Consider the following 9,107-nt stretch of genomic DNA (forward strand, 5'->3'; position numbering starts at 1 on the left):
CAGAGCACTGAATGGATGTTCAGAGAGTATGGTATAAAGTGCAGCGCTAAATAAATAAATTAAATAAATAATTAAATAAATATTGTGAGACAACCAAGCGCAGCACTGATATAGGGTACAGCACTAAATAAATAGTTGATAAATATGGAACAGTCAAGTGCAACATATAAAGTGAAAATAAATTAAATAAAGTCCATATATATTATAATACTTATGTACAGTTACTAGAAGGATTGTGTTACATCATCACACTTGACACTTTAATAAGCACTATTTATGTATTGATTTATAATATTTTATTTATTTATTTAGTGGTTTTGGTTATTACATATTCATGTGTATATTTTTGATATATGGTTTGTACACTGCACTGCTTTGACATATTTGGAAATGAGTGACACAGGTTCTGTCATAGTGCATCCTCCAGAGGTTTTTTCCTCTGCTCCCACTTAGAGATGTGCTCTACAACATTCTGCCAGTGAAGTAGATCAAGGAGTGTTGCCAAACAGCAATGGTCCCTCTCACTGATGCCACAAATCGTAGGGTCCTTTAGCAGGCTTTGGAGCATGAGGGAGTCAATGCCAGTCCTTATGGTTGCTAAGGATGACATTGGCTTGTGCTACCTCCCACAACTCATGTTCTACACCTAAAATTTGGGAAATCCACCCTTGGAAAACTGCCTAGTGTCATCTTCAGCCTGAGTGCCCCCCCATAACAACCAAACAGTGTTTGAATAGAGCAGGCCCTGAGATGAAAAGAGGTCCTCCTCTTTTTCCTGGTGTTCTGCTTTGAGTGGAGTGCCCTGACCATGATCTCATGCAATGTACAGTATGCTCCACCAGGAACACAACTGGTATGGAGTTGTTGATGCACTCTGTCATGGCTCATCATTCTTGTTGCCTCCTCAAATGGCAACAATAAAAGTGCACATGTCTTGTATCAGCATTCATTGGCATGGGAAAAAGAAGCCCAACTCCCCTGGTCCTGTCTTCATGCCATGCTCTGCTACTGAGGCAGCATGGCCAAAGCTGAGTACCACCTAGTGGGCATATCACAGATCAGCAGATTTGCAGACAGGTTGAATTCCCACTGAATTTATCCCAGACAAACACTGCCTGGGTAGGACTGCCTGAAATGGCTACAAACTCTTCTGGCCTGTCTTAGAAGTTCTTGTAACCATAGATACCTATTCAGTAACTGCTGCACCACCAAACTGAGGACATGTGCTAGGCAAGGCACTTGTGTCAACTTATAATGCCAGACAGCAGACGGCAGTTTGTTTCAGACAGTAGTGATTAGCACTATCACTAAGTCAACACTTTGATGCCTTGGCATTGTTCTAAGGACCCCTATGTTGGTTTTACAGTTATATGCTCAACTGTATTTACATTGGGTGCTAAGGATTGTAGGTACTCCTTGAGGGTTCTGTTGGATATTGGAGGCTGCGTATATTTTCTGTTGCACAGCTACACATTCACTTGTACTTGTATCTGACATTAAGGACTGCATACATCCTAGGACTGCTTGGGTCTTATGTTGAGAAATGTATAAACCTCAACCTGAATGATTTCTGGCTCCTCCATCTCTTGATTTACTCCCATAGCTGAGGTCTATTTCCATCTCTTGTGCACTGCTGCTGCTCCCCTCCTACCCCCTATGTTCCCCTGAGAGATAGCAGAGCCTTTGCTATACCTCTGTAAGGGATACCAAATGCAGATAGCCAGTGGCACTAGGAGGACCAGTTCAATGTAGCTGTACTTAGGAAACTGGAATCAGATTATGATTAAAATTAAGACAAAAAGCAAAACAAAAGTGAAAAATAAACCTGACGGGAAAGAAAAATCAAACCACCAACCTAACTATAATACACTATATACAAAAGGAGGAAAGCTGACATTAACTAGGTATGACCTGGACTGGAACTGGGAACAAGGGGAGCAGAGATGGGGTAACTGGATAAAGGGTACTAAATACATGGTACAGGTAAGGTAGGGATTGGGATAATGAGTAAGCAAGTATATGGCTAAAAGGTAAGACACTAAAGCAATGCAAATCAAAGTGGTTATATACAGTACCTTCCCAACAGCCATCATTAGGTGGGGCCTAATTACTGGGATCTGCTGGCTGCTGGGAGACACCGCTGTGTTATCTTGGACAAATCCAGAACTTGTGAAAGCACTATTACACTATTGTTCTGACTTAAGGAAATGGGTTTTCAAGAGGACAATATGATCTAAGCCTTAGTAAAAAAGCTAAAAAAACCCACAAAAGGTGGCAAAATGCGATTGTAGAAACGCAAAGCACAATGCAAAAAGCATTTAAAAATGGATCAAAAGCAAAAAGCATAGGTGTGAACCAAGCCTTCTAGCACCACAAACTGAAATTCATTGCAAAGTACCAGTAACAAATACGCAACACTAAATCGATAGTACTGTATATAGCACTGAGTACTCTGTAAAGCAAACAGGAGCAGTAGCACTGTCAGGAAAGGCTTGCCCATAGTACAGGTGAAGATTTGCGGTGCACAAATATGTACATACGCAGAACATTGATGAGCCGGGCAGAAGTGCAGGTGCTCGGGCATAGGTGCGTGCATGTGCACTCGCGCATCCAGACGCGTGCCTGTCACTAATGCTGGCGCCAAAAGAACTATTTAAACTGGCTGCAGTAACGTCTCATTGCCGTTTGGTCTTAATCCCGGCATGTGTTTCCTGATCCTTGTACTTGACTCCTGATACTGAACCAGCTTGTTCCTGACCTCTGCTTGTCTGCTACCTACCCTGACCTCTGGCTTGTCTTGGATTACTCTTATGTCTCCTGCTCCTGTCTGATTGATTCTCCGCTGCTAACCTGGAATGTGACCCAACTACGCTACCTCCTGCCATTCATGCCTGATCTGCCCAACTGCTACCAACCCTGCATCCTCCACCTTGCTCTCTAGTGATCCATCCATCCAGCACGGCTGCACCCAGATCCTGCTCTCCGCCATCAGCCTGCCCTGCGGCTTCATCTGCCTGTCTGCTGGCTATTGCTGGAACACCACCTACTGGACTGATTACAGGCACTCATACCTCGCCGTGCTGCTGTCCCACTATCAGTAGCCTCCGAACCAGAGCTGTACCAGAGGCCTGCCTCTTCACGTCAGGCTCACTGTCCAGGTACGTGACAAGCACACTACACTAGCCAACTCTATGTCCCTAAAAACAATGTCAGCTGTCTCTCACTAATTGACAAAATTTACTGATAAAGGGCTGCTGGGAAAACAACCTTTTTTTAAAGTGTGGGCTGCAACTTAGGTTAAAACCATCAGATATCAGGTGCAAGACTTTAGCCAACGATGACTTTGCAAATGCATTATGGAGCTTTTTATGGGACACAATTCCTGCCAAAGATATGAAAATTCAGAATTTGTACAAATTACAACCAGCAAATGGACTGAACACTCAGCTTATCTCTAATTCACACAAGTGTGCTGCTTACACTTTGGGAAAGATTTACTAAAACTGGAGCACTCAGAATCTGGTGCAGCTGTGCATGGTAGCCAATCGACTTCTAAATTCAGCTTGTTTAATTAAGCTTTGGCAATAAAACCTGAAGCTGATTGCTTTCTATGCAGAGCTGCATCAGATTTTGCATGTTCCAGTTTTAGTAAATCCCCCCCATTGTGTCGTAGTGTGCATAAAAATGATGTGCAGCACATCATTACAGCTCACTGATTGGTTGCTAGAGGTTATAGCCCATCATTATAACTCACTGATTGATAACCTCTGCACCCTTAACCTCTTCCAACCTCTCCTCTCCAGCCCCCCCCCCCCCCCCAACCTAACTCTACATGTCTGATCTGCTCATCTATGCACCCACCTTCCTTACCTCTGTACATCCCCTCCTTGCTCACCTGTGCACCCCAAACTGTAATTCCTTCTCTGCCTACCTCTGCACACTACATCTTTGCAGAACAGGCTGATAATAGGCTCAGTGACCACAATTGCAGGCAGGACTTTCAAGCATGCCCCTATTTACCCCCCCAGTGGGCAGCATTCAGCAGTGTTGATGGTGGATGGAACCTCACGGGGCATTGTACACAGATGAATGCCGCTGCTATTTACATGTGAATGCTGACATGATTTGGGTCATCTGTACACTGCAATAGGGCAGAGCTGGGCAGTAAAACTGACAGCACTTCACACTGCGATATTAGGAAACAGCACAGGAGGAAGACTTCAAAAGACAAGGGTATGTAAACCAGGACAATTGGCAAATATGGGGAAGCTGCTTTGGGCCCCCCAAAAATGACTTGGCCCAGGGCAGCTGCCCATTTTTGCCCTGCCTTAAAGAGGGCCCCGAGTCCTCGTGAACACTGGACGTTTTTACAGCTGCTGTTTTTGGTTTCTGACATTTTTTTCTACAGCTAGTAAACCCCCCAGCATGTTTTCCTATGTGTCCATGCACACATAGACTGTAATCAATGTTTTTTGGCAGGGACATTTTTTGGCTGGAAAACAAAAACCGAAGACTAGTGGGTTTCTAGAGGAGTGTTTTAGATGTAAGAATGCTTTAACGCTGAAAAACGTGGCAAAATGCAGCAAACCAGCATTTTTGGACTTTTTTTGACCCACAAAAATTTTTTTTTTTCAGAAAACGAAAACACAAACGTGGAAAAACACATGAAAACGCTGCTAAATGCGGCAAAATTCCACTAAATGCTAATCAAAAACGCTTTAAAGCTGCTGAAATACTCAAGTTTTTAATGTGACTTTACACAGCATTATCAAAACACCCAGTGTGAATTGAGCCTGATTGTTATACATGTAATAGTACTTGTTAACATAGTGGAGTTAAAGCACCACAACAGACTTCTAAGGCTCCATGTACACTGCAGCTGATAAACTCACGTTTAGGAGCTGTTCAGCATTTTTTTCAGCAGCCCCTGAACTCTCCCTAATGTTTTCCTATGTGTCCATGTACACATCGTCATTTACAGTTGTTTAGAGGCAGTTGAGTTTATAGTTGTTTTTTTGAACGCACCAAACTTGCATTAGGGAGTAGATTTTATCAGCGTTTCAAATGCCAATTTTTTAACTCTTCCTTTTCCAGATGCTGTCCAGAGCCTTTTTTCATAATAAAAAATGCATGCAAAGCGTTTTCCCGGTACTCAAATGGACCTGGTACACCATACTTTGAGGTTTCGCATGAAAGAAAATACGTTAGACACTGCTGCAATAATTTCTGCACAGAAATGAGCTGGAACACATCCAAACACCACAAAAAGAAAAGACAGCTAATCTCACAAATACTGCTCTCTCTGCTTCTGCTCTCTCTATTTCTCTCAAATGGTCTGAAATAGTTATTTTTTTACTGTTTTTCAGTGCATTCTGGGCATTTTGGAAGGTCTCCTGAGGTTATCTTTAAAAAACACTTCTAAACGCAAATGCTCATAAACGCGCATAAACGTGGTATGCAAACAACATTTTTTAACCTACGTTTTCCAGCAGTCAGTTTCCATCATTCAAAAGGGTCCCGTGTACATGGAGCCTAAAGTGTCAATCAGCCCATTTTGGTTTTTTTATCTGTGTACTTATTGAAGAGATTTACCTTCACTTCCCAGTATGGACACAGACATTAGTAACCCTGACAAAGGCTTTAACATTCGCTTGTGTTATCTGAAATAAGTTAAACGGTTTGGCTGGGTTGTGGCTTTAAACTATTCTAGTCAATCTCTGGTTTTATTAGTATTAGGCCTTGGCATACAAGCACAAATTGAGAACAAGCCTAACCAACAGCACCTAAGTAAATAGTCTATAATTTTTTAATAAATGTCGGGAAGTATGTTTATGTTCCCAAACTAAAATGATGGGAGCCAACAAAGCAAGGCATAATAAAAACCGTGCCACAGCCTGAAGTAGAAGAATTACATTGAATAGCTAATTTGTAACCCCTGTACGTCACTGTTTGGAAATCATATTCCAGCCCCGGAGGCTTGTCTTAAACTTAAATGTGAGTCAGATGATTTGGTGATTGTACTCTCCAGTTGCCCCATCCATCAAACCTATTTAATTTCACTCTCATTATTGCTGCTAATGGTACTCTAGGGTGACCATTTTCATTATCATTGCCTCATTATTATAATGTTTCTTTTAGAAAGGATCATTATTAAACACATCCCTCTCCTAAGCTTTAAATCTAAGAAAAGCTTTAAAAATGAAAATATGATATAGTAATATACTCAGGACTCACCATTGTTTGTCTGATGAATATCTTTCAACACCTGCATTTATGGATAAAAGATTTTAGGCCATCAAATCACATTCTCAAACAAATCCCAAAGTATCAAGCCTTATTTTGCTTATTTTTGTCATTAGCTATTTTTTGACCATAGGTCACTTAACCACTTGACACTAGAGTTGCCACCTCATCCCTTTAAAACCAAACACATACTAATTACACAGGTTCTGAAGCTAAATTAATACAGATAAGGCACTAAGTGAGTTTAATTACCACCTTAACCCCTTCATGCCTAAGGGTAAAACAAATCTAAATGCCTAAGCACAATTTTGCAACGCTGACGTGTGTTAGTAAAACCGTACATATCATCACATCTACTTTGCACATCCAGGTGAATTATACTTTGTTTTTTCAGGACAAATTGGGCTTTCATTTGGTGGTAAATGGTAATGGATATCTTCTGATTTTTTTTATTATCAAAGGAAAACTGGCCCAAAATAGTAAAAAATATTTTTGTTTTAATTTAGCTGTGTGTTTCTTGTTATTACCATAACCTACCACCAAAGAGCAAACCAAAATAAATTTTCCAGCTCTTGATGATTGCAGAAATACCATGTATGTGTATGTTATTTGTTGTTTGTACCCGTAGTACAGCCCAGAAACAATAGTGCACATTTTGCTTTGTTTTATTTTTACCTAAAACACGCTGACACTAACATTAACTAACACAGATACCACATTTTTTTTAAATCCTGACCTTTGACCCTGACCTTTGATCCTGACCCAAACACTTACCCTGGCACTGAACTAGATCAAACCTTGATCTAGGTATTTTTTATTTATTTTTTATTTTATTTTTTAATATTTATTTATTTATTTATCTTTTTTATTTTTTTAACAAAAATTTTTGTTTTCCCTCTATGCTAGGAGTTAGAGAGATACAATATATCTCTCTCCTCCATTCATAGAGAGAGAAAAAAACAAGGGGACTGGGCTGTACAGTGACTGATCACTGTGATAGCCAATCAGAGGCTATCACAGTGATCATGTGACCCAAAATCGTGAGTCCTGGGTCCCGATCATTAGAACGGGACCTGGGGCTCTCAGTGACACCCCGGTCTTTGTGCTGGGAGCGCTAGTGCGGCGCGCTCCCAGCAGAAAGACAGGTACTCAAATATGTGGCCCCACGGAAAAAAGCCCAGTTCTGTGAGGCTGCATATTTGTGTTATGTCGGCGTCAAAGGGTTAATCAGCCACAGAACCTGCGAAATTAAAATGTGTTCAGTTTTAATGGGATGAGATGGCAACCCTACTTGACACCCAGGCCAATTCTGACATTTCAGTCATACATGTAAAAATTAGTATTTTTTTTTAATAGGAAATTACTTGGAACCCCCAAACATTATATATTTTTAGGCAGAGGCCCTAGAGAATAAAATGGTGGGTGTTGCAATTTTTTATGTTGGTATTTTGCAAAGTGGTTTTTCAAACACAGGCTAAAAAAAAAACACTTTAAAGAATTTTAGTGCACACAAACACAATATAATACCCAATTTTTTTGTAAAATATACAAGGTAAAGTTATGCCAAGTAAATAGATGCCAATATGTCCTGCTTTAAAATTGCACATGCTCGTGAAATGGTGCCAAACTATGGTACATTAAATTATCCATAGGAGATGCGTCAAAACCCTTTATAGGTTACAACTTTAGGTTGACACAGGGGGGTTTATTTACTAAAGCTGGTTCACTCAGAATCTTGTGCACTTCTGCATGTAAACCAATCAGCTTCCAGGTTTTATTGCTAAAGCTTAATTGAACAAGCTGAAGTTAAAAACTGATTGGCTACCATGCACAGCTGCACCAGATTGTGAGTGAACCAGTTTTAGTAAATTTCCCCCAGGAGGTCTGAAGCTAGAATTATTGCTCTCGGTCTGATGTATGCGGTGATACCTCATATGTGTGGTGTGTTCGCAGTTTATGTACGCATGCAAAATCAATGCGTGTGTTTGCCTTTGTACGCCTTTTACACTGTACCTTTACATTTTTAATCACTTTATCCTCCTTTCTATCGAGCGGCATATCGGTACATCGCTGGACTGGAAGTTGTTAAGCCAAGTTGCCAAGACCAAAATTAGCTACATCATCAATTAACTTTGAGAACAGTTCTTTCATTGATTACACTGCTTGTAACGATCTGTGAATGGAGGAGAGAGTCCTGTGACTGATTAGACTCTCCCCCATACACAGATTGTGTTACCTGCCAGTGTAATCAATGAAAAAACTCTTTTTAATTGAGGAGGAGGAAGGAAAGGGAGTATCCCTGTTATACTATCTGTACTGCTGCTCTGCCTGTTCTGTCTCTCCAATCTATGCATTGAAAGTGTGATCTCTGTAACTTACAGTTGTGATGAGATAGCGGTTTTTCCAGCAGCCCCTGAACTCTCCCGAATGTTTTCCTATGTGTCCTTGTACACATCATCATTTACAGTCATTTACAGGCAGTTGAGTTTACAGTCATTTTTTTGAACGCAGAAAACTTGCGTTGAGCAGTAGATTTTATCAGCGTTTCAAACACAAAATGCTTGAAAATGCGGCTAACTGTGGCTAACCACATTTATAGGCATTTGTGTTTGAAATTTTTTTCAACTCTTCCATTTCCAGATGATGTCCAGAGCCTTTTTTCATCATGAAAAATGCATGCAAAGCGCTTTCCAGGTACTCAAATGGACCTGGTACACCATACTTTGAGGTTCCGCATGAAATAAAATATGTTAGACACTGCTGAGATAATTTATGCACAGAAATGAGCTGGAACACATCCAAACACCACAAAAAAAAGGAAAAAAGACAGCTAATCTCAACAAATACTGCTCTCTCTGCTTTTG

This window comes from Staurois parvus, unplaced genomic scaffold (assembly GCF_062004578.1).
Source record: "Staurois parvus isolate SC_StPar_1 unplaced genomic scaffold, SC_StPar_1.0 ptg000464l, whole genome shotgun sequence".
Classification (NCBI taxonomy): Eukaryota; Metazoa; Chordata; class Amphibia; order Anura; family Ranidae; genus Staurois; species Staurois parvus.